A 26,459-nucleotide genomic window follows, 5' to 3' on the forward strand; every position below is an offset into this window, starting at 1 on the left:
TAGTCATGCATAGCAGCAGCTTACAAAAATATTTCCTGCATGTGACCAAGCGAGTATGGGCACTTAAGATGCAAATAAAATATGAGACTTTAAAAAGATTGTTTACTGGTACCTTAAAAGAAAAATAAAGTTTGTAATCAAGCCATTTCTTGGCCAGATAAGTGATTTACTTGGGAACACAATTGTGCTTGGGAACACAATTAAAATAAATCGATGAAATATTTTCTTTAGGAAGTTACAGGGAACTGAGATAGCTAAAAATAAATGGGGGAAAAAATAAAATCCCAGGAACACGATTCTACTGTGCAGACACAGATATAGTATAGACATATATAGACACAGATACAGATCACTTAAGTCCTGATCATAATAGAGCTGCTCAGTGGAATAGCATGGGAGAGATGCTTTTCATCTTTTCTTCCCCAGTGTTTTACACAAGACCTTCTGATTGCATATGCTTTATGACATCTAATAGGTCACCTTGGGCAGACACCTATGCCATACTAAACACTGCAGAAACCCAGTTTCATCTATGCTCATATGTGAAACAGTAAAGTCCTCCCCAGGTCCCATGAGTTGGTGACACTGCAAAGTGCATCACTGGCACACAGTGAAGCATCATCAACTTTGGAAGGAATCGCCAGATGGAGTTGCAGCACTCTGTTGTGTTAGTCCATATTTCAGGGAACAAACAAGATTCCAGCCTTGGTAGAAATTCAATGCTGTTAATCTTCTTTAGGACAACTGTGGCTTGGGGCAAAGAAGCAGTGTATTCAGTTTAATTACACAGACAGAAATGCCTGAGCTAGGAAATTCTCTCTTTTAAGTTGGCAACTTCCTTTTATTCAGGAATAGTTTAAAAAATCTTAATTTTTAAGCTAGCTATACAAAGACTATACCTAAGCTTTACTACTGATTAGCTCTCAAATGCTTACCAGTTGGTGAAGACTTGGTATCTGCCACAGCTCAGAGAAGCACTAATTTTCTAGATGATAATCAAACCCTTTCTTTGAGTACTCAAGCATTTGTTTGTTTGAACAGTGCATGAATAAAAGTTTCATGTGGTTTCTCAGTGAATAGAAAGAGATGCTGTACCTGCCACAAATCCTTATGGGTCCTCTGAAGAACCTTAGCTTCCTTGTAATCAACACCTGGGACAGCAAATTCAGCTTAATTGGGGTCCATGTTTCTGAGGGGACTTCAATGCTGGAAAAAGTCATACTCCATCTCATCTCAGTGCTACTAAGATTCATGTATGCAGATCCATCACTGAGAATGGCTTGGCCTCTGTTATCATTAATTGAAGCATATTAAGAGACTTGGCAGAAAAAAAATACCCAAATTTGAAATGTCAAGAGACAGATCCAGCCAGTTTCACATCCTGTTGTTATAATATACCTTAATTACAGTTAATTAGGAAATATTGTTCCTGGTGGAAGAGCATCTGACACAGTTTTTGTGGGTGATTAAACATAGAACAGAATCTGATGCATTTGTTGAATGCAGGATCTATTTATTATGACTGTACAATTCAGTGTAGAGTATCATTCCTATTACATAACAAAACAAAAGAAAGTCACAGAGCAAAAACGTTTGCCTTGCCTTGAGATGCTTCAATATTCCCTGCTGTCTTCCTTAATTTTCTGCTGCTGACCCCTTAGGACTTTAGAGCATGATACAGCTCCCACTGAAGTTAATCAGAGGCTTCTCACTTGGCTTCAGCTGAGCCACATCAGATCCTAAATGAACAGAAATAGAGGAAAAGGGTGAGGGAAAACAAGTGCTACAGGGATTGACCTTTGTGCAGTTAGACACAGTGTCAATGAGGGCTTCGATACCATTTGTGAAAGAGTAATTGTGATTTATTGGAGGAGTGCTATTAGCTGGAATCCTTTCCTCATACAGTATAAAATATAAAAAGTGGAAACCCAGACCAAAGCCATGAGCTCGGCTTCTGCTGGTGTAAATAAGGTTAGCTCACACTCATTGATCTGTGGCTGCACATGACCCTGAAACATGTTTTGCTGGGCTGCCTGAGACCATTGCTCATGCTTAGAATAGAAATAGCAGGACTGGTTTTAAATAGCAGGACTGGTTTTATCACTGAGAAGAAAGCAGGGCATGTCTTCTGCCCCAAAAGTAACCAAATTACCATTTGTGAAGTAATCTTTCTTCTCAGTTAGGAAAAGGGGGATTAAAAAACAGCATTATTGTCTAGATTGCTTGTACTAGAAAAAGCCTTGTTTTTCACAAACTCTGCACAGTGTTTTCCTAAGTGCTCATTTACTCTGAACTGCAACAACTGTGATAAATCATTTGCTATTTACTCTTCAGTGCAACTACATGCTTTGGGCAAAGATTTTTTTATTATTATTTATTTATTTTTAAAAGCAAACCCACTTCTTTTTTAAATGCATTTTTTCCATCTTCAGTGATGTATTTTATCTTTGACATGTGATCCAGCTATTTAACTACCTCTTACTACTTCTCCCATGAATTGTTTATACAGCAACTTGGCAGTGTAATTTGCATATCACAGGAAAGATCCCATTACATTCTCCCAGAGGTGTGGTTTCACCAGCTTTATCACTTTCTGCCACCTATACATATCCCTGGAGCAGTGTCTGGTTAATCCAGAAAGGCACTTCTTGGCTGCCAATAGTAATTAAATATTAATGGTGCAGTTACAAACTTTTCAGTCACTCAAACCTTATCTCCCCATTGTCTTCAATAAATATAACACCTAAAAAAGATATTTATCTCTTCATAAAAATTCTCACGCCCCAGGAAGATCACAGAGTGTTACATGTATTGTATCCTGTTCAGCTGTTGCAGACTTGGCCTAAAATAGCTAGGCACGGATCAAATGCATGAAGAAAGAACAGTTGAAAAGAAGGCGAACAGCGTAACTCGATGTACCACAGAAAAGCTGGAGAAGACTTGGGGCTGGACACAGTATTTGCTTTCCAGACTCTTTATTTGCTGACTGAAGGGGACAATGGCTCTAACTGCAGGTTTCTGGGTGATGAAAAGCCCATGTTTGGGTATATTCACCATTATTCTTCACCCATTGCATGAAAGATAATAAAATGACAGCAGCGTAACTTTCACTGAGAAGAACACTTCAAGAGCACTGTAGCAACATCACAGCATACAATCACTGGGGATCAGGAGAGAGAAATTAAATGGAAGCCAGATCCACACCAAACGCCAACATATTTCCTTGCAGAAGGCATTGCTGTCTCCAGATGTTTTCCCAATAAGCGGACAAACAGTCCTGTGCCTTCAAATACAGTCGTCCAACATACATTGGAAGGAACAAACATTGAAGGTACCAAATCTTTCTAACTTGATTGTCCCTGTCCAAATCCACCTTGCAGTAGAAGACTGCACACATGAAATTTCAGAAATGCAGACTCAGTTTGGGTGAAATTTGGAGCCTGAGATCTAGAGTAGACTTATTAACAAAACCAGCCTTCTCGGGAAGTACCCCAGGCAACAACAGTAACACCCCTCAGTTTCAGTCAGTGCATTAGCTACCAGCACCTTTCTCTCTAAGCAATATGAGAAACCCACAAAATCCCTAATACCATAGAAGGCTGGAAGAGAGAAAAGGCATTGACTCACTGACAAAACTAAAGGGCTATTAAGTCAGTGGCCTTTGAGTCACAAAGTCAGCCTCAGTGAACAGTGATTGAAACTTCTTATTTTCCCATAGCCCAAGAGTGTGTTATATAGTGTGATAGCTGGCAGTCACAGTGACAGAGCAAAAGGCAGATTGAGCACAGCTGTCCCCTCAAGTCCAGGGACAGCCTGGTGGGCAGGAATTAAAATCTGAGTTGTTCCTGTCTGTTTAAAAGACAGCATTTAGTTTATGAGCCTGTCAGCAAGATCCTTTGTGAACGCATTGTGTTTTACTGACATGACACCCTGACATTTTGGTTTAGTAGTACAAAAAAAAAACCCCAAACAACACCCAAAAGGTAAGGTTATAAAATCAAACATTGTGTTTTCTGCATGTTAAAAGAAATATTGCTTCCACAGAGACCTGGAAGCTCGAACTGCTGCAGCGCTGTGCCAGTACAAGAAAACCAAAAAATGGAACTGACCTGGGTTTCACGGTTCAAGCTTGCCGTGGCAGGGATCCCTCCACTATTTCTAAATTCAAAGCTCAAATAAACACAGTTGTAGTTTCTTGAAGTGGATGCTTTTAATGTAATCTGAACAGGGTGAGAAAAAGGGCATACTCCTGAAGCCTGTATTTCTTAGGTAGAAATAATCCTGCCTGGAGAAGCCCATCTTGTGACTGTCTGCTATTAAGACTGCAGGGGAGAGAGGGAGCGTCTTTGAGTTCACACACTTAATGCTCAGTGGTGTGTCTGCAGAGTGGCAGGAAATAAACAACAGAGAGGAGGGGTTAACCAGAGACCTGCTGGCTAAAATCTATACACCTGGAGATAGAAGGGAGAGGGCTGCATGGTCAAAAATAGTTGAACTAAGAGTGGGATCATCCACAGAGCTATCAGGCACAAAGACACCTATCACTAACTGTACCCACTTTTCATCATGTCCCTAAACCCAAAACAGCAGTTGTGCATGTCATGCCAGTCTTTCTGAATGGATCTAGAACGTTCTCCTAGTCCCCAGAAAGAGCACCACTAGAAAGCATCTGTACAGTAAGTAGAAAGAGAGGACAGAGATGCATGGATCTTCATCAGAATATCTACAACTCCTCAATCACACCCCAAGATGTATTCTCCATCTTATTTCCCAAGAAAGCTGTTTGCCTTCTGGAGAAATGCCACCATTCTGCTACAATTGCATTAAGAGAATCTCCATGCAGGTCAGATGCAAGCAAAAATGTCTCTGAGCCTGATCTGAGATGGCAGAAAATCCCTTTGCTTGGGGCCTGTCTACCAAAATTACACCACCTTTCTAATCGACTTCCCTTTTTTTCACAATTGACATATCAGTCAGGAAAGAGAAGTGCTTGTTTGAAGACATCAGCAGTGGATGCAGATATTGGTCTGGAGCTGGGTCACAGCGCACAGCACAAGTCAGAAAGTCTAGACATGGGCAGGGCTTGAGAGGATGAGGCAGAGCAGCTGCCCGTCATGCTTGGAAATATGCAGAGCAAGAATGAGCAAAGCTATACTTTAGAAGAGCTTCTTCAGCTGCAAGTGGTAAAGGATAGAGCAGACATTTTCCAGATCTGTCACAAGCACTGACATTGACAGAAATCAGATAAGGTTGGCGTTTTGTTAATCTTCTCTGAACTTTTCTCAGAGAAAGAATTGGGGTACTGGCCCCCCTCCAAAAAAAAGCCCAACAACTCTGTAACAGTATTACTGGACAATGGTACTGAGGAAACATCATAATGGAGAAACATACTGTAAAGCATAATGTAGTACTGTGGTTGCATACATTTTTTGCATACGGAGTACTTATAGATGCTAACCTGGGCAGTTTCACATCTCTAGGTATTTACTCTGTGCTTGTAAAATGAAATGGCATTTTTCATTCCATCTTGACTGGAAGAGAGAATACATTTAGGTTATAAATTGTTTAGAATTACTTGCTAATGCTATCAACTTTTCTGTATATGCTTGTAGGAGGGACAGAAGAGGGACCGATACTGCTTTACTGTAAAATCTTAGAGGAGAAAATCAGAAAGAAAGCTTTGTTTTTGACACATTTAAACTGTTCAAATGACAGGAATCGGTTGCCTTGGAAGCAGATCTGCAGCTGAATGAAACCTTTCACCTGTCCAACATATGAAATATTTATTATCAGAGGGCTACTAGAGATTAAATAAAGCCAGACATACAATGCAGAAAGCAGACCCTGGCTCATCACCTCCATGAATTGCACAGGTCCTGTGGCAGCCAGATTAGATTTTGCTACAGAGAGAGGAAAGTGGGCTGACTTGCACTATTGGTATAAAGAGAAATTAAACAAGAGCAAAGCAACATCTTAACTTCATATTTGATTTAACCTGGTTGGTGATGCTGATGCAAAATGCTGATGCTCCTCCTATGCTGTGCTTAGTAAAGCTGCAAAATCTTTTTGTTTCCAATTAGAGAGAAGAACCCACTCTCTTTAGATAATTATTTTTTCCAATATTCTTGACCACTTGTATCCCCATAAAAATTGCCCAGTGTTTTTGTCTTGTAGAAGTTGGTGGTGTGGATTTTTTTCACCTTTCTCTTTTGTGTGGGTTGAAATTAATTTATTATAGAGCTGAAACTTGGCAGAGATCCAGACACAACGCTCTGAAAAATGTTAATACTAAAGTTCAGTGATGGGATTCCTTGTTCATTTTATCTCAGAGACTCCCTGAGAATTCAGTCCTGCAAAATGGAGCACAAGTGGGCACATAATCCAGTTCATTTTATTTTTCAGGGAAAAGACTTTCTGTTTCTGCAGACACAACTTTGAGTATGAACAAAAGCCCGAGTCATTATTTAAGAAAGTGGTATTTTTGCATAGCTGTTTTCAGAGTGAATCACACTTTGAAAGAACCTTGACATTTTTGCCCTTTAGCACATTCATTTTTTCCTCAGAAAATCTGGACTTCCAAGGCCTTTGGCATCCTTACTGTTGCTAAACAGTTGTAACATCTGCAGTCAAGAGGTGTTGAAATTGTCTGATCAAGCTAAGAGGTAAAAGATGAAAGTCCATTGTCATCATATCCTAAATTGTACCACAATAAAGTATATTTCTGCTAAGTCTGTATCTGTGTGTGAAGCGACTGAAATCTTGTAGTAAGTGAACACACCAAAATATGATTGCTCCTTTCAGTTCATGCTTCCTTATCACTATCCACTTGGCAACTGCATGAAGATTTTAGCAGTAAATACTGGATTCAGTTAACATCATTTTGAGTTAGACTCTTGGGTGCTGCACAGAATGGATCCCACCCTAACAGTTGAGATGGAAGTGAGGTATGAACAAGATGGGGAGGCGGGGAGAGGAGGAAAAAGAAAAAAGAAGGAGCAAGGAAAGAAGCAATATGGTATCTGGATGACACCATTGTACAAGCTGCTCCACCATGGTTCAAAACTGATGAATACACTGCTGGGAAAAGGGGATTCCCGGCTTCACAGTGGCAATTAACATTTATCTCTAGCCTCTTTCACAACACAACAGACCTTAAAATATTAACTGGTCCTGTCCCAGCTATGCTGTTCTGGCATAGCTAGTCCTGTGCTGTCCTATGCCTTAATAGGGTGCACCTCTGATCTTGTGCAGGAGCACGTCCCCATCCTTAGCATGTAATACTTAGCTACACATAGAGGAGAGCAGGCTTTTTCTAGACTTTGCCTTCATTTTTATTGCTTCTGTGCAAATTACTTCCTCCACGTCTACTACAATCCCTTAGCCCTCCCACAGAGCACCATGGCTTATGCTTCCCCAAGTTTGCCAGAGAGAGGTTTCTAGGCTCCAAGTTCACCAAAAGCACAGACCGTGCCTTCTTTCCTGCCTTTTCATATGCCTGGAATAACCCCCTCCTTTCCCATCATGGTACATCAAGTACCTTCCCTTTCTTTTAGAAAGCTGAGAATCCATCTGTTCGGCTAAGCATTCCATCTGCAACAACAGCAAGTCCAGTGATGTGCTGCCAATATTTCAACAAAAGGCTCCTCTAAACCCATGCCCCTGAGCCAGTAACACAGCCCACATCCCCAGGGTGGGGATGCTCACAGACAGACAGGAGGCGTGCGGGACTGGCGGACCCTATTCATTTGGTTCTCCCATTTCAACCAAATGCTTTCCCATATCCAAGGAAAGAGGAAGCAGCATTTGGCAAAAACACATTTTTTTTGTCTCCTACAAGAATTGTTCATACCTAGGTCCTGGGAAGAAAATGAAAAAAAACCCACTTTCTTGAGAAAGTTGCAAAGTGTGCACCTGGAAAAATTAAAAAGGACGAAGACCATAGAGAGGGATTTAAATCCCTTTTAGGGATTGCAGAGGACTGACTCTGTGTCAAGTAAATTAGGAAAATGAGTCCGGTTACAAAGAAGGAAATCATGCCAAATATTCCTTTCAGCAAGATGCTGGTGAAGGGCTGAGCTCTGCAAATATAACTGGTAATTTTGAGGGCAGCGGTGAGGGAAGAGGGGTCAGCAGTTGATGCAGACAGTTTTCCAGAAGGCAAGTGTACAACACTTTTGCCTTTCATACTTCTGTATCGGGTCTGAATACATGCTGTACAGTGTATAAATACATATATGTATTATGCATATATGTAGATAGGTATGTATATATATGTGTATTAGTTGCTTTTACAAACTTTGGCTGCTGCATTTGGTTCATAGGCTATACTGTCTCAGGCATTTTAAAAGTCCAAGCTTGGTAGGTTTCTGTATGTGACTTATACAAGAGTTGATACATGCGGGCTGGGATGCTTTGACTCTATGTACTTGCATCACCCACTTTTTCTGTTGCTGTTTATCAGCTGCACAGCATTAGGTTTATGACAAGTTGCAATCATACACAAGTGGCCAGCTGCTAAATTACATTCAACTCCCCAAGATTTTAAAGGTGACAAAGTAATATATTAGTTATATATATATATATATATATATATTAAGTCAGCAATTTCTTAAAGTATTTGAAGCTCTTCTTAAAAAACAGGAGAATTCTGCATTGGAACACATAACCTATAGCACTTCAATTCTCTTATCTTGATGTGCTTGTGCTTTTTAAATTTACATAAGGAAAATAAAAAACCCCTTGAATTCAACAATTCAGTATATCCTTCAACAGATGAGTTTTGCTGGTTTTGAAGAATAAAGGACACAATGTTACCACCAGTGGTTGCCTTGATAGCTTGACAGCATTAGTCTATAATACATGTTCAAATGAGCACACTAAATAATCTATATTTACACATCAGGTAGCAATTTTAAAAAATATTGTCTGGCTTTGTCTACTTTGGCTGCCACATAGATAGCGAATTCTCTTACCTAAACATGCAAGGCAGTGCTAATGTGTCTGTCCTGTAATGATTTCTTTCAGAGAGAAATACTGATCCTTATCTAGCACAGCATAGCAACACATTTTGGAGCTCACCCATCTATAGCAAAACACTCTGGAGCATGTTTATGTTTAAAGCATTTGTTGAAGAGGCAGAGATTAAGCATGTGCTCAGTTGGTCTGTTGCACTGGGCGGGTCTTAGGCTTCCACGAGGTGATCTGCAATGCTTTGAGCTGTCCTGCACAGCCACCAAGCACTGCAGGTCCTCTACAAAATAGGTCTGAGGAAGGTGCTATATGAAAGATAACAAAAGCAAGTACAGCCCAAATCCCAGTATCACTGGGGACTTTCCTTCCAAGCCAGACAGGACAAAAGCTTTTTAAACGGAGGGCTGATATGGGCTATAAGGACTGAAGCACCACTGACCCAAGGAACAAACAGATACAGCCACAGAAATCCTACCAGCTAAATTGGCAAGACAGGACAGCATGAGTGGAACATAAAGATCATTATTTCGTTTTTGCAGACAATAAAATGTGATGCAGACAAAAAAGAAGTTACCAGTTAAAGATTTGCTAAAGCAAAGCTATGACAGTAATTTGAGACAAATCCAGATCTGCTGAATTCTACTCTGATTCTCCAACCATTAGATCAGCATCCTTCATGGCTTTGAAATAAGCATTCAAAGCATAATTAAAGTAATTTATATGTCCATCATGTAATTGAAGCAAGGAATTAAAAACACTTTGCAGAGAACTGTCCAAGTTACTTGTCACAGCGGAGATGAGCTGAACCAGTGAAGGTGATACAGGGTGCTCATCACTCACAAGAGCATTTTCCTTTTCCAAACAGGTGTAAGTTAATTGCTCTCTTGTTTTTCTCTAATTTCTTCAAAATCTGATAAATTCCAGTAATGTGTGCAACCCAGCTTCACTTAGTTTGATCTTGGCAAAGTATCATATCTGTCATCTCCCTGCTCCGTGCTCCCAGAGTGTTCATATGGCACAGAAAGCCAGTTCATTTCCCAGGCCAAGTTCTGCGTACTCTGTACAGCTCTCATCTGGTTAAACGCATGTGAAAAAAAATACAACATCCCATACAAAAAGCCAGCTCACCTTTCCCTTTTGAAGAGAAAAGCTCCTGCCCTCACTGATGCATGTGAGAGCAGGAACACAAAGGTACTAGCCCTGAGCTGAAAACAGAGGGGTTGTGTTGGGCCATGAGTGGTGCAGTAAGCTTGTGAGTGGGATGGTTTACACCATGCCACGACCTTGAAATATTCTGTATTTTCAGTCTTGTGAGAAGATATTTGCAACATTGGAAGTTACATGAGAGAAACCAGGTGAGCTGTGTTTCCTCTAACAGTCACTCTTCCGATCCTTTCTTCTAGCTGCTTCTGCTGCTGTGCCACTTTCTGGCATCAGTGCATCATGTCTCCACTAATCTTGTAGTTCTTCTCTCCACCCTCTGCAGGAATGAAACCTGGTGATCTAGTCATGAGTTTCTACAGGGCTCCCACTGCAACATCTCCCTTTGCACATGCTTCTTGCAAAGAGGAGGGAAGATGCCATCCAAATGCATGAGTGGAAGTATCTTGTACTAAAATTCTGTGGTGATCATCCTGGTCTGATCCTTTAAGATGACCACAAGCCTGCAAACTGAGAACATAAGTGCTACTGGTAGGAGCAAGTCAGTAACACAAGAAATACCCCAGTGTGAGCTATGGTAAATAAAGAGTGACAAAACCCTTCTCTCTTTCCTTCTCTCTGAGGAAAGAAAGGATGGATCTGTTTCCAAGAGCACACATTAGCACTGAATCTGGACACCAACACTGCACACAACTAAAGCACTGGCTGCAGCACAATTTCATATCCAACATACACCTGAAGGACCTATTCTCTTTTTTTTTTCTGCAGTTCTTGAATATCCCATCAGTCCAACACAGTATCTTTCAGTCAAGACTACATAAACTGTCTCCTAATAAGTACAAGCACGTGCACGTGCATGCAACTAACAGACCAACCAACCAATTAACCAGCAAGCTAACACTGTATATTTATACTTAGCCTTCATCTTGCTTGGTACCCTATTTAAAATTATCTTTCTTCAAATATTTCTCTCACATTCCCTCAAACTTTCTTAACTGCTCCAACTCTGTGTACAGCTGTTGCTTCACGAGGCAATTTTGTTGCTCAGTTAACTATCACATTAATCAGGTGAATGTGTCTCCCTACCATATCTAACAATTGCTCATTAAATCAGGTCTCCGATAGTGCTGAAAAATAATTAAAAACCTGTTTCCAATAAACAAGCTATAAAGGCATTAAGGATAAAATAGCATGTAAGACATTTACTGGAAATGGAGGGACAGAAAAATTCTGACCAGGCATAGGCTGGGCAGAATTAGCCGAATACCCAATTAATTGCTAGTAGTGTCAGGCAAATAGAAAAAAGAAAGTTATAAACATTTATTTCAAATTAACAATGACTGTATTGTGGCTGAACACAAGCTCCTTTTATGTTTGCTTCCTACAAATAGTCATGCAAAGCAAATTCAAAGCTACATGATCTGCTTCCAAAATAGGAGGTATAATTGATATGGGATTTGCGCAGCTTGACAAAGTAAGGGAGGCTTGCCTTCCAAAATCGTTTGGAGCCAGCACGCAAAGGTAATTAAACAAACCAGTGAAAGAACTGTCTCCCTGCACTTTTTTAGCTAGCACCATACACAAGGATACCTAATTGCAGCAACTGAGGTGATGACAGAAATTTGCCATCAGGCAATTCAAACAAATATAAACTAGAGATAATAATACTTCCACTGGAAGAACAAGAGACTGAATTTGTTGAGTAAATGATTCACTTTGCTTTAATTGCTATACACAGAGTGAAATGTCACAATGATATCTCAGTGACCGGATAAAATATGTCATCTTCTCCCCACTCAGTGAACCATGCAGCAATGAACAGACGAGTTGCCTTCTCCTGTCTGCATTAAAGGAGAGCAACTTGAAAAGATTTAAAATTCAGTTTGTAAATTAAACAATTTTAAATCGGCACCAAGTTAATCATTCCATCTCCAAGTCAGCTGCTGACAGCAGAGGCAACTTAGCAGTAATGAGCATTTATATTTTGCAATTCTTCTATATGTGTTTAGTTAGGATAGTGGTGGTTAATCTACTGTTCCACTTAATTAAATCCTGTTAAAATTATGCTTTAAGCATCATCTCATATCTTGCTAGCACAATTACAATCTATAACACTCCATCTTACATCAATTACTAATTTGCTGTCTGGCAGCATAATTTCTCATTGCAAAGCGTTCATCTTTAACAAGTTAAGGTGTGCCAAATGCTCCTAATGCTACAGTGGCCATTCAACCCAGGGAAACTGTGGCCTCAGAGTGAAGCAGCAGTCCCTGTCTTACTCCTGAAAGCCACGGTGCTGGAAATCATCCAGATCAGCATACCAGAAGGAAACCCATGGCATGTGATAGAAATCATGTTAATATACTATATACATATGGTCTTGGGAGGGTAATCCTAAAGCATGAGTGTGCTAAGGAGGTGTGTGCTGAGGACACGCTGCCATCCTTCAATGCAGTCAGCAAACAAGCAGTGGAAACAATCTGGCTATACAGAAAAGCAATAACCAGACAATAGAGAGATGATTACCAGATCCAGAGTTAGAAAATACAAAAAAAAGGGAGGAAACCCCACACTCACTGTAGCTGAACCTCCCCCTTTCTCTAGAAAGCAGATGTTTCTTCTAAAATAGCAGAAAGAAAAGGGAAAGGAGGACAGCCTGACAAGGAAGCCATGCATAGAAGTGAGATATTTATCTTGATTTTGTGTCTGAGTGCTCTTCAGACATTTCTGTAAGGCTTAGCTCTGCATTATGAGCTTACTCAACACTCTGGGCAGCAGTAATTTCCCAGCTACGTGTGTTAAATTAGACCTTTTTTTCCTAGGTATTTTTTTGTGTCTGCACTTCACAGGTAAAGGTTTTCTCCACTGACTTTTGGATAATCCTAGCCTCTTCAGAAGGCATACCAATATATAAACATTATTTAAACAAACATAGCATATGCTTCTATGTGCATCTCATCTGAAGTTTGATATTCAATAATATGAGGGAAAAATATTTCAAAGGGGACCCAAGTACACTTCTTTTGGAAATCCCTTACGTCCTTAATGATGAATGAGTGCAAATTGTCATCTGACATAACCTGCAAGATCTTGAGAATATTGCAATTTAAGCAATGGCTAATTATTGATGAAAGCATATAGGTACTTAGTGTAATAGACATTTTTAAATGAAATAATTAATATTACCTGGTTTTGCTCAAAAAGCAGGTAGAGGAAAAGATACTGAAAATAAAATACAATCCTTGTCCAAGAGTAAACTCTGTGTGTAAAACATCAACAATTTTGTCATGAAAAGGCTTCAGAAAGGCTTAATGGAAGAAGACAAATTGCTACAGTCTCTCCAAAATTACACTCTTGGCTGCTTACAGTTAAACTAAACAAAACATTTTGTTTTGTAAAGCCAAAGCTTTATTTCTTAAAAACCTTATTCAGTAGCCAAGAAAGCCAATGTTCAAAATGAAAGTAACCTTGAAACTGAACCAGTCTGGTCACAATTGTCTTTTATAAGCTTAGAATGATGTGTATATGGTACTGATAAATAGACCTTGCTGGCTAAGACAATAATACTGAGAAATCTATCTGGCCTTTACTGTACTCGTTTCTTGGAAGAAACATCAGTTTTCACAAGATTTTTTTTTTTTGTCCTTCTCCCCAGGAAGGTGGAACTGTGCAAGACCTGTCCTAAATAATAATAAAAAATAAATAAAATAATAAAAAAATACTAGTTATAAAACCAGATATTTCAACAGTAATCACAAGATGGAGTGGTAGGCAGAAATAATCGTGTACACTATTTATGTTAAACTGTTCTGGCTCTGTGCTAGTTTCTACTCTGTTTTCAGAGAAGCACACAAACATTTATTCATATGCAACTAGCCTTAGAAACAAAAATGTAGATTTCCTTCACAGTTTAGTGCTTTTGATCATCACCGACTTCCCAGTTTGTTTGATATCTAAAAGCAGTATTACTGGAGGGTCTCTCATAATCGCAATCCAGTTAAATCTACAGAATTAAAGAAGCTTCAGCTTTTACTTTTTTATCTTGATCAGACATGTTTGTCCTATTTCTGGACTTTTACTATAGAGCATATCTGTTGAAGAGCATTGTGCTGGTTTTGGCTGGGATACAGTTTATTTTCTGTGCAGTAACTAGTTTGGGGTTATGTTTTGTATTTGTGCGGAAAAGTTTCGATAATACAGGAATGTTTTTGTTATTGCTGTGCACTGCTCACACAGAACCAAGGCCTCTTCTGCTCCTGACACCACCCCACCAGTGAGTAGGCTGGGGGTGCACAAGGATTTGGGAGAGGACACAACTGGGAAGAGCTGACCCTAACTGACCAAAGGAATGTTCCACACCATATGGCATCATGTTCAACACATAAACCTGAGGAAGAAGAAGGAAGGGGGGACATTCAGGGTGATGGTGTTTGTCTTCCCAAGTACCTGTTGCCATGGAGTCCTGCTTTCCTGGAGATGGCTGAACACCTGCCTGACCATGGGAAGTGGTGAATGAATTTCCTGGTTTGCTTTGCTTGTTTGTGTGTCTTTTGCTTTACTGATCATTACCCCACGCTACAAGAAATTCCGACATGCAAGGTTTGCTTAACCAGCCTAAATTGGGCCAAATTTATTGATCATAATATTAAATATTTTGTTGAACTGCAAAGAGAATTTCAGTTCATAAGATATTTTATGTCGAATTTCTTTAAAAAGATTTGAAATTCCTTAGCTTAATGTTAAAAAAATATTTCAAATAGAAATATACAACTTCTTAATTTGCAAAAGCACATCTGGGATACTCAAATGGAAAATTATTTAAAACATTGTTATATATCAAACAGGTATCAGTTTTAATTGTAAGGTTTTGACAAACGAGTTTTTAGAAGTCTTAACTATACCAAATTACCAAAGAAAATCTTCTGTGGCAAAGGTATTGCAAAGGCGCACTGTGCGAAAGACATACTTCCACTAAAATGAGATTAATAGAACAAACAAAAAGAGATGCTTATATTTATATGGAAAATCAGATCTATCTGTGGCAATAATAATATTTATTAGACTTATTTTCAGAGTGAATGCAAGCATGTTTTGATATTCAAAAAAAAGTAGACTGCTTTTATATGCTTTGCTCATTTAAAGGAAAACAAAACAAAACCAAACAAAAACCGAACTAGAGAGAGAGAAGAAAACATACACATATAACACATAGGAGCACCTTGCTATGAAGACGGGCTGAGAGAGTTGGGCTTGTTCAGCCTGCAGAAAAGAAGGCTCAGGGGAGAACTTGTAGCAGCTTCCAGTACCTAAAGGGCACCTACAAGAAATCTGGAGAGGGATTTTATGCAAGGGCATGTAGGGATAGAACAAGGGGGAATGGCTTTAAACTGAAAGAGCATAGATTTAGATTAGATATGAGGAATAAATTCTGTACTGTGAGGGTGGTGAGGCACTGGCACAGGTTCCCCAGAGAAGCTGTGGATGCCCCATCCCTGGAAGTGTTCAAGGCCAGGTTGGACAGGCCTTTGAGCAATCTGGTCTAGCGGAAGGTGTCCCTGCCCACAGCAAGGGGGTTGGAACTGGATGATCTTTTCTTCCAGTCCAAACCACCCTGTGATTCTATGGTATACATTATTCACGGGTATAGATAGCTCATAAAAGCAGTAAGCTCTCAGCACATATTTTCTACCTGGTATTATAAAACAAATGTATAAAATGCATGGTTCCAGAGAAAAGTACATGATGTTGCAGTTCACTGAATCCTTTCTTTAACAACCGTTCAATTTTTCATTTGTGTAAGCAAATAAGAGCAAATCCGGTAGTTTCTGAAAACACAGAGGACATCTGAGATTTATTTAAGAGCTAGATGAAAACAGCAAACTATATAAAAAGAACAGAATTTACAGAAGCAGAGAACCACAGAATAACACAGGCTGGAGGGCACCTTTGCCTGTCATTTAGTGCAAACCCTTGCTCTAAGCATGGCCAACTTAGATCCAATTGCTCACGACTGTCATGTTTTAATACCTCCAAGAATGGAGAGTTCAGCCTTTCTGCTCCAATGCTTGCTACATGGCTGTGATTTTTTTTATTTTCCTAATATCCAGCTGGGATTTCCAATGTTGCAACCTGTGTTTATTACCCTATCATTTTCCCCTTACAAGAAATGTCGGGTGTCATCTTCCTTATATCCCCATTAGACAGCTGAAGATATCATTTCGATCCTGAAGATAACATTGACATCTTTCCTCCAAATTCTTTTCCTAAGGCCGAACAGATTCAGTTGTCTTAGTTTTGTCCTGTATTTCATGTGCTCCATCAACACTAGAGAAATCTCTGAAGTGTTCATTATAAAGACAAAACATACCGGTGATATCCAAACACTACCCAAGCTAGCTGACAGATTATCATCTGTTTCAAAGGGCTTTTCATCAGGTCCTTATTTTACATGTGCACTTGAATGAACAATAAGAAAGGCAGGAGGAGGGGAAATACTAATTATATTGCAGAGCTGTTTAGTTTAAGTATCTCTGTTTTCTGTTTCAAGATTATTTCATCAAAATTCATAACTGGAACTTCAGTTTCTCAGTTCTTATTATATCAGAGATTATACATGTATGGCTTCAGAAGTAAGTATCTGAATGTCCTGACACATTACTTGGGTTAAAATGAAATGGTACATTACACTTATCTGTTCTACAGGAGGAGTGGATATCTTTAGATTTCATTTTTTAAGTCTTTTGTTCTTTCCTGGTTACTGCACCCAGTGACAAAAGTACACTGTGTACAAGTACCTGGTAAGTGGGAGAGAGCACATTGCCACACTGCCGAATTTTTATCAAAGTTCTAATGTTTAGATATGTCTTAACTTCCAGCTTTCAGCACTGGAATTCATCTATACCTCTTTGTACCTTCATTCTTTGGACATTTCATGATTTCCCTTGTGACTGTAAGGAAAAAGATGTTTATACACCCATCAGATCCAGAAACTGATTCACTTACCTAACAGAAGCATGAACTAATAGGACAGTGAAACTGAGAATCACATATTCTGTGGATTTAAGGAAAGCTGATAAAGCCACAAATGAAGCTCCCTGGAGACAGTGAAACCCAGCAGAGCGTATTAGAGCATATTTTCTGAATAATTTCTTATTTTATGACCAATGCAATACATGTTTTGAGTCAAACTCAGAATAGTGTGATCACTTCTGTCATCATCACATAGTGATTTGACTGCTTTTTAAAAAGTCAGCCACTAAATACGGAATTTCCAAGTATTTCTTCAAAAACAACACAAAACCTTCCATCACCAAGCAGTGTTTCATTGTTCCCATTCCCTTGAAGCAAGAAGTGCACTCACCAGCTATTAAATATGAAGTGGCTCTAAGTCATCAGTGGTTCACTTTTTCAAGGATCTTTTTTTTATTCCTAGTGTTTTGAGGGCAGCCAGCCAGCAACATTTGCTGTGTGACAGACATCTGCAAGAAATGCGAACACATACAAAATTTCCAGCTTTCAGAGTACTCAAGCTAAATTACTAACTTGAAGTTTCAATATAAGCCTGCTCCTGTATGCAGCAAAGACATGGCACAAATAAACGCAATCCTCTGTTGTATAGATTATATTAGACACAACTAAAACAAGCTACTATTGAAGCAGGAAGTTATCTTCTGCTGATTTCTCCATTTCTTTTACTAATTATTCCTAGAGTTTGCTGCACATTGGAATCATAGAATCAGCTAGGTTGGAAAAGACCTTTAAGATCATCAAGTCCAACCTTTACCCCTGTATTGCACATTCTGCAACACCGTGTTGGAGTGAAAATTTGCCTAATAAAAGTATTTGAAGGTCTCCTGTTATAACAAGGAGATTTTTCTGTAATTTTGATACACTTAGATATAAGGAGGGAATAAAAAGTAGATTTATTTTAATTTTAGGAACCAGAGGGTCTGGCACTTGAGACATGGAAATTGCAATGGAAAAGGCACATTGTGCTCTCTAGCACTCTTTCTGGATTTTGTGGACGAGATCTCATAAAAATCCAGATCCAAAGGTAGATAAGACCTTGAAAGTAAGGAAGAAAAATTTTAATATGATTTCTCAGGAAGAGGGCTTCCACTGAAAGAGGAAGCTGTCAGAATGATGAGAAATACAATTATAGTACTTGCACCTTTAGTAAGCTTGCAATGAAAGACATATCCTTAGCCCTTTTAAAAGCTCTTAAGACCTTTCTTAGTTAAGGCTCCCTGAACTTACATTTTCTTTGAAACAACTAGCTTTATGGCAAAGCTGACATGGTAACTGGCCTGTAACAGACCCCTTGCCCTTTGTGTAGAGAGAAATTACAAACTGACATACCTAGAGCATGCCAAGGTAAGTTAGAGCAGGGAGTATGCTCAGAAAGGTTAAATACCGGAGAGAGGATGCAAACCAGAACCACTGCAATAAATGACATGAGACAAAATAAGCAAGAAGAAATAAATTTGTGAGTTAAAAGTGCAGAGATTAGAGCAGAAGCTTTCCAAACAAATGAGGTCACCCATACCAGAGGTATGGAGGGAGGATCCCATGTTCTGTGGGAGTTCAGCTGAAAGATAGAGTGTGAGGAGGAGAAATCCCAAACGAGATGTAAGAATGATGAGAGAGGGAGGACACAACCGTAAAAACAAAGGGAGGAGAAAGGGTCAATGAGACTGAAGTAAAATTAAAGCGAGGTGCTTCTGACTATTGTTACAGCTATTATATAAATTACATGCTTTATTCACCACTTACAGAGCTGTTTCAAGAACAACTGCATTATTGAAATCAATATAAAACTACCAAGGCGCTCCACAAACACAAGCTTGGGTAATGCACCTGCCCTGCAACATTTACCATCAAACTGAGCTGGGTAAACCTCATACATTCAGCCACAAATAATGACTGCCTAAATTTCTGCCAGATCAGCACTATTCCCAAATTTCAGCTACATTTACACACCCCCAGTTAGCAGATGACAAGTCATATATGAGGGAAATTGCCTCCCTCTAAAAAAAAAAAGCTGCTGTCAGAGCTGCTCTGTTCCACATGGAAATAATTCAAAGGAGTTGTCACGAAAGAGCAGCTATACACAGAATAGCTACCACATGGACATTTTTACTCAACACCAATTCCAGTACTTTTGCACTATTTTGTTCAGCTACTGAGTTAGGTGCCAGAGGTAAGTTTTCTTTCTTTCATTTTTTTTGTTAAACTCCTCATCACTCCATGAGGATAGTAGAAAAAAGAGATTGGAAGAACCAGAATAGGGTCAATGGGTCTACCGTGAACCAAATTATTTCCTGAGATCCAGACAGTGTTATTAAGGCAGAATTCCAGGGATGCCCCTTGCCTACTTTATCAGTGATCAAAAAGCATTGCCAGTGCCTGAAAAGGTGAGAATGGGCCACTCTTAAGTAGTCTCACCCTACCCCTGAGCACAGCAAATGTGGTGGAGAAGGATGGGCATCACTTTGTATTTCAGTAGCTGCCACCTCCATACACAATTCTGTCAACAACCGCAGCTTCCCCTCTAGCAGGTCTCTCTAGATTTCCTTTTTGTAAATCTTTTTTCCTCTTCCTCACTGGGATGACCAGGAAGGTAAGGAAGCATCATTAGAGATGACTGGAGAGGATGGGCTGCCTTTCACAAGCTGGAATAAAAATAAGATAGTGACAAGATAGGTCTGCAAGTGCCAGGAGATGTGAGCTCAGAGACTGATATCCCAAAGAGAGGAGGATGCAGAGGAAGAGGGATTTTAGGGATGGGGGGGGGGGGGGGGGGGTGGTGGAAAAGAAAAGCCTCAACCACCCACTAATAGCCTGCTATAGCCTCTTGCACTTACTCCCCAGCCCCACGGCCTCTGCAAAGCTCCTCTGCTCCACATTCAGTTTGCAAGTCTTTGCAGTGTGACATGGCAAAGGGTATGGAAGATATCAGAATACAGTCACACTACCCGAAATGGCACTTCGTGTTTTCATGGGCTTTTTCAAGGTAAATCCTTGAAAAACGTTTTTTCAAGGTAAATCCTTTATAGTTTTGCTGTGAAGGTAATTTAAGTAACTGCTTTATTCCCTAATCTAAGGAAAGGGAACACCATAAATGTCACAGTAATTTTAGTTACTTACAAAAACATTTGTGAAGATTTTAGTATCATCTAATGCATGTGAGCAGTATTGCCCTAAGTGAATCCATAAAGAATAGGTTTTATTATAAGGTAATATTAACCTCAGTGAAATAATCAGTATTCCTGAATCACCTCCAGTTTGGTTAATGGAGATACTTCTTCCAGATAAGCCTGAGATTAAAAGACGATACGCAGCATTGAAGACTGTATGGATTTGGGATAGTTACAGAATTTTGGCTCCATTGAAAACATTACAATGAAATGAAGTATAATAATTCCTTATGTGCCAAATATTCTGTCTGGTTCTGTTTGGTTCAAAATAACAACCCAGAATTCAAGTACCCATTCTTCTCAAAGCAACACCTCACTATTTCAGATAGTAAGCATGAACAACTGATGTTATATATACATGCATATATATATATATATATATATATATACATGCACATATATTGCCACACCAACTTTTGGCCTGTGCTGTGCCACAAGTTATTACAGCTGCAAAACAGGCTGGATAAACTTGAAAAGAAAACATGGACAGAAATCCTGCTTTGCTGAACAGCATGCCCAGTAATGCTCTCAGCTCTAACACATGCCAAAATTCATCGGATCTGCAAATTCCCATCCTGCCACCAGAGGAGTTCTTGTCAGGAGGCTGCACCCAAACCCAGCTAGCAGGAGCTATCTTCTGCACATTTATTAATTAATCTGTCTGCAAATTTGATACCTCCATGGCATCCCCCTGACTGTGGCAACAAAGTAGGTTTCTTTTTCCCTCTTCTAATTTTTCAGACTCAGGGCCATCACTTAAGGGGTTTGAGGACTTCCAGTCCATCTGCTTGTTATATAGGTAGTCAAGGTGGGAGAGAGGAGGGCAGACAAGTTAATTTATCTCTCAATTTATGTATTCTAGGCTGGCACCCCTCCTTCTGCAAAGAATCCAATGCCTGCCTTGGCTCACTCTCACAGGTTTCCTAAGCACTGATAGAATGATATGGACATAAACCTTGGCATTTTTTTCACTGCTGTCCAAAACGTTCTCAAGAGCAATGGTGAATATTGTCCAACATAATCAGACATTGAGTAATGTGAAACTAAAATAAGACAGAGACCAAACAACAATAGCCAAGGCTTCCCTCCACATACGGAGCCAGCCCATGAACTGAACCAGATGTACAATATGCTCTCACAACCAACATCACACATTGAATTTGCACCCTCTTACCCCATAACTCTGGTAGGGTTTGTCTGTCATGCATTCAGCAATCTTTCCCCAGATATTTAGGTCTCTTGCTCATTTTCTCCTTCAAATGACAGCTAATAATGAGAAGTAAGCATGCTCATAGTTCGTGGACATGGACACAATCTGTGTGTGCCCGTGTGAGCACAATGTAAGTGGCTTTCAGCTGTCAGGAGAAAGAGCCCGACTGTTTTAATCTATTTGGCACTCTAAGATATGCATTTCTCTGGCTGTCTTGTTCTGACCACACTCTACTCTCAGCCAAGAAGCAAGCCAGGAAACACACTTTGCAGGCTGCAATTAAAAAGCAAACCACACCGCATTGTTAGTACCTGGATAAACAGCCATTAATTATTTAGGTGTGCATGACAGTCCCAGTCTGCCTGGCTCTGAAAAGGGAGCCAGGACACGTATTCTGGGCACTGCTCAGTAATTTCACAGAAGGGTGATGCATGCTAGAATCATAGAATCATAGAATCATAGAATAGTTAGGGTTGGAAAGGACCTCAAGATCATCTAGTTCCAACCCCCCTGCCATGGGCAGGGACACCTCACACTAAACCATCCCACACAAGGTTTCATCCAACCTGGCCTTGAACACCGCCAGGGATGGAGCATTCACAACCCCCCTGGGCAACCCATTCCAGTGTCTCACCACCCTAACAGGAAAGAATTTCCTCCTTATATCCAATCTAAACTCCCCCTGTTTAAGTTTTAACCCATTACCCCTTGTCCTGTCACTACAGTCCCTGACAGAGTCCCTCCCCAGCATCCCTATAGGCCCCCTTCAGACACTGGAAGGCTGCTATGAGGTCTCCATGCAGCCTTCTCCAGGCTGAACAGACCCAACTTCCTCAGCCTGTCTTCATATGGGAGGTGCTCCAGTCCCCTGGTCATCCTCGTGGCCCTCCTCTGGACTTGTTCCAGCAGTTCCATGTCCTTTATATGTTGAGGACACTAGAACTGCACACAATAAACTTCAATATTGAAGGCTAAACCAAAGTCTTTATCAAGCTTTGAACACAGGCCTATCTGTGCTATAGTGGGGAATTTTGATCTGGGTATTTTGGAGGGTAATAGCTAAATGATGTGCACTGCCCTACACGACACATACCATTGTAAAGACGCCTCATCATAGTACAGTTTTAGCCAAGATAGTTCTTCTCATTGCAATGTGAGCAGGTTGACAAAACCTAAGATAGAGCCTGTTGAAAGACACTTGGTTGCACGTGCAAACTAGGAATGAGCTGTAAACCCAAGCTCATACTTGCCATCATATGAGCAGTGGTTAGATAGGAGATGTTCACGTCCCTCAGGCCAGTGCTTCAACTTCCATAGCACATGCCTTTTCCTTTTCTTCAGAGGCCAGGCACAGGCATGGAGCTACTGACTTAGTCCTGTTAAGTTTGACCATTCTATACAGAGCAGCATAGAAAACAAAAATACAAGAGGTCAACAAATATCACAGAATCACACAAGTATCAGCTTTTTGAAACCTTTATCACACTTTTCAGCTCTTGGCTCTTCCTTCCCCCTGCTTCACCACTTTTGTAACAGGGACTGCTGCACCTACTGAATTTGTATGGCTGCACTACAAGTGACCTCTGTTTTCTGTAAATTAAAAAAGAGCAAGCAAGCAAATAGCTGCATGTTGTTAGTATTTTGTACCTTTATCCATTTTTTTTCTGCCTTTATTATCTGTACAACACCTCTGTTAGAACTTCTTGATATCATTTTAAGTCTAGCAAGTATCATAACGTAGCTGAGACAAGTTGCCTCTTTCACTTAGACATTACGTCAGCATGCCCTCTCCAAAAAGGATGAAATATTTATTATGATTAATACAAAGGCATTACAGACAGAGCATTTCAGGAACATCTGAACAGATTAAATTTAAAATAATAACATACCTAATAGCTTTCTGTACTTTGGGATCTGGAGGGCTGCACTACGGGTCTTTTATCATCTTGGAAATGACATTAAAAGACATTCTTACACAATTTTCATATGGACCTAGTGCAAAATCCAAGTGAAAAGCATACTAAATTCAGATTATAGTCTTTTTAGGCTCACTATGTGCAGAAAAAGTTGATGCCATGTTTCATATCAGCAAGCACTGCCTTGGTAACCTGGAGCCTTGCTTTTATGTTACTGATATAATGAGAAGCAATAATCCCTTGGGAATGATCAGCAGTCATTTCAGTCCTGCTTGATCCATGCTTCTCCCCTCAACAGCTTTGCATTAGTTTTGCCACCCTCCTGCTTCCGCTGGCCCTGCAGAGCAGCCTTGGAACAGGAAGGTGTGGAGATTATCCCATATTTCCCATATTATCCTGTATAACTGTAACAGAAAGACTCTTTACTCATCTCTTTCTTCCCCTCGGTAAGGCCAGCACTTTTATCAGCCTAACACTTTCTGGAAGGCTGGACTGAAAAATACCAAATGTATCTACCTCTTGAATTCAGTGTTTTTACACAATCCAGTGAAATCTTTGATTTCCCCAGGCTGACTGAGCAATAAAGCCAGGCTGCAGCCACAGCCCTCAGCATGGAGAGATGTTTGATGGACAGAAACATCTAAGTCTTCCCACAGCCTGTCCTGGTGAGAAGGAAGGAGCCTGGGTCATTTTGGAAGTAAGGCTGTGCAAGATAAACAGGGTGATATCTGTTCCACACCACAAATACACTGAAGAAAATGCTGATGAGGGATTAAGCACCTGTTTATCCTGTGTAGCAGAGAAATCTGAATTACCATGGAGGACTCCAATTTCAATAGCATATGCTGGAGGCTTTGTGCTGCCTTGAAATAAATAAGAAAAATAAAACCAAAAATTCTACATAAGGACATTTTTTTAACTCAGAATTGCTTTTTTTGCTTGCAGGAATTTTGTATTATACCTAATCTTGAAAGATAACATAAAATTCACTAGAGAACTAAAAATTAGCAGTTGCTTCTTTATGAATGGCACCATTTGCTCATTACGTTTCTTATTCACAAACAGTATAACATGAAGACAAATGTACCTGTGCCTTAAAAGGATTCATTTTGCAATCCTGAGAACAATTATGAGCAAATTCAGCTGGGAGAAATAGTTTATTTGGGAAAAAGATGAAAGCTGGGACCTGTTTAAAAACATTTTACTAGAGTCTAAAAAAAAAAACATTAAGAGTGAAAAAAAGGAGTGTTTGCTTGAATTTTTACACTAGCTTACTGGAGTAAAAAGAGCTATAAAAAATAATCTACACCAGGTACCAAAGGCAAATGGATTGCAATTAACATACATTAGGTGAATAAGAAAAAAATGATAGAAAAAAGAGAAAAAAAAGTCAATATTATGCAAACTAAGGGACAGTAACAACTTTCTAAGCATGGCAAGCAGAACAGGAATCTCAGCAATAACACTGGTCCTTTTCTGGACAAAAATGACAGAAATGCCAATAATAATGGAAAGCTCAACATGCTCAATAAATAGATCAGTTCTGTCTTTGAGGGTGAGAAAAAGCATATCTGAAGTTTACCCTTCCACACCAAATATGTCTCTCTGCCAATGCACTTCTTTATCCTACTTTTGTGCTGGACCATTTGGATTTTCAAGTGTTGTTTTGATGGTCAACATTTCTTTTATTATTGCCCTATACAGTGTTTCCTTAGGTTGAGCTTTCCTTCTCTGTGATAAGTGAACCTGAAATAACTCTACAGAGAAGTCATAGGTGTCATTCTTAGGAGATGCCTGAAATCCCTCCATTGCTGTCCTTGACCCATGATACATGCCGTGATGCCCCTGCCATGATACATGGGTGCAGTTTATCTAGTGTCTTTGATGTTTTAATTCATGCTCAGTTACGACAAATACTTTCTTTGCTGTTGGTAGCTTAGAAGTGTATTAAACAGAAGCTGTATCAGCACTTTTGTATAAAAAGCTGGCTTACAAGGTTTTGAACCACCAACACTGATTTTCAATTAATCTTAGCCTACCAGAGAAATTCTAGAACAGTGGAAGAAAGCTAAAACTATGTCAGTTTTCGTAATAGGTGAATAGGATGGCTGAGGTCTGCACAGCCCTATGAGCCTTTCATCAACCCCAAATGAAAAAAACAGAATGCTTGCTATCAGGTTTCATGCCATAAAGCTATTGTTAATCTTGCCTAAACAAGCTTCACTGATGAGAGGGATTTCCTGAACAAGACTACAGAAAAATCAAAATGGATGTGGTCAAAGCAAAAACCATCCTGGAACTTGCACCAGTTTGAAAAAGGGAGAAAACAACCAGCAGGCTTTGAAAAAGAAGTAAAGAAACCCCCATGTAGTCTTATCCTTACCAATTGTTTTGTGTTCCAGCCTCAACATTACACTGCCCTTTTCATTTAGATTTAAGTAGATTAAAACAAAGAAGTTTAAGTGATTAATTACAAAGAAAAAAAAATCCCATTTGATGTAGCACGGTGTCTTCTAGACACTTTCCATTTTTAAAATATTTTTATGTGTGCTGAATCCTTTGGACAGCTTTGTGTTTCCTTTCTCTTTAGGAGCAACAAGTATAGTGTAAATAATGCGTGGAAGAAAACAAGCTGGCTTTTATTAAACCTTAGATCTTCATGAAGACCAGAGCTTTCAGATGTAGCAGAGTAAAAGGAGATTTTGCATATTTCCTCTCAGATTGCTTTTATGTATTTGTTGTACACATTTCATAGTAAAATAAGGAGCTATAACAATATCTAAGTAATGAAGACAAAAAAAGGTAAACTTTCAAAAAGTATTTTTGGAGGGAATATGTGGGTGTATAATGCCATTATTTGTTTCTTAGGAAAACGTGAAACTCATTGTTGGGAGAAAATAAGTTTCATAGCAACAAATACTTTATGGGGTGTTACTCATGTTTATAATGAGCTTTTGCAACATATAGATATATTTAGATAGAACATAACTCAGTTAACAAACATGT

General features: G+C 39.5%; 1 protein-coding gene across 6 annotated transcripts in view; it reads right to left on the bottom strand.

The window, feature by feature from the left end:
- Positions 1 to 26,459, bottom strand: part of ENOX1 (ecto-NOX disulfide-thiol exchanger 1) — a 376,196-nt gene that overhangs the window by 158,285 nt on the left and 191,452 nt on the right. For 3 of the 6 annotated variants that reach the window (XM_065678193.1, XM_065678194.1, XM_065678198.1), the window contains exons 4-5: positions 17,492 to 17,609; positions 1,603 to 1,739 (exon numbers count right to left, since the gene is read on the bottom strand). The exons of 1 other annotated variant lie outside the window; for it this stretch is intronic. The gene's annotated coding sequence lies outside the window, so the exon portion shown is untranslated. Of the gene's footprint in view, positions 1 to 1,602; positions 1,740 to 17,491; positions 17,610 to 22,787; positions 22,924 to 26,459 lie in introns of those variants that run through there. 2 more of the 6 variants (XM_065678196.1, XM_065678195.1) reach the window with 2 other exon arrangements.

This window comes from Lathamus discolor, chromosome 4 (genome assembly GCF_037157495.1).
Source record: "Lathamus discolor isolate bLatDis1 chromosome 4, bLatDis1.hap1, whole genome shotgun sequence".
Taxonomy (NCBI): domain Eukaryota; kingdom Metazoa; phylum Chordata; class Aves; order Psittaciformes; family Psittacidae; genus Lathamus; species Lathamus discolor.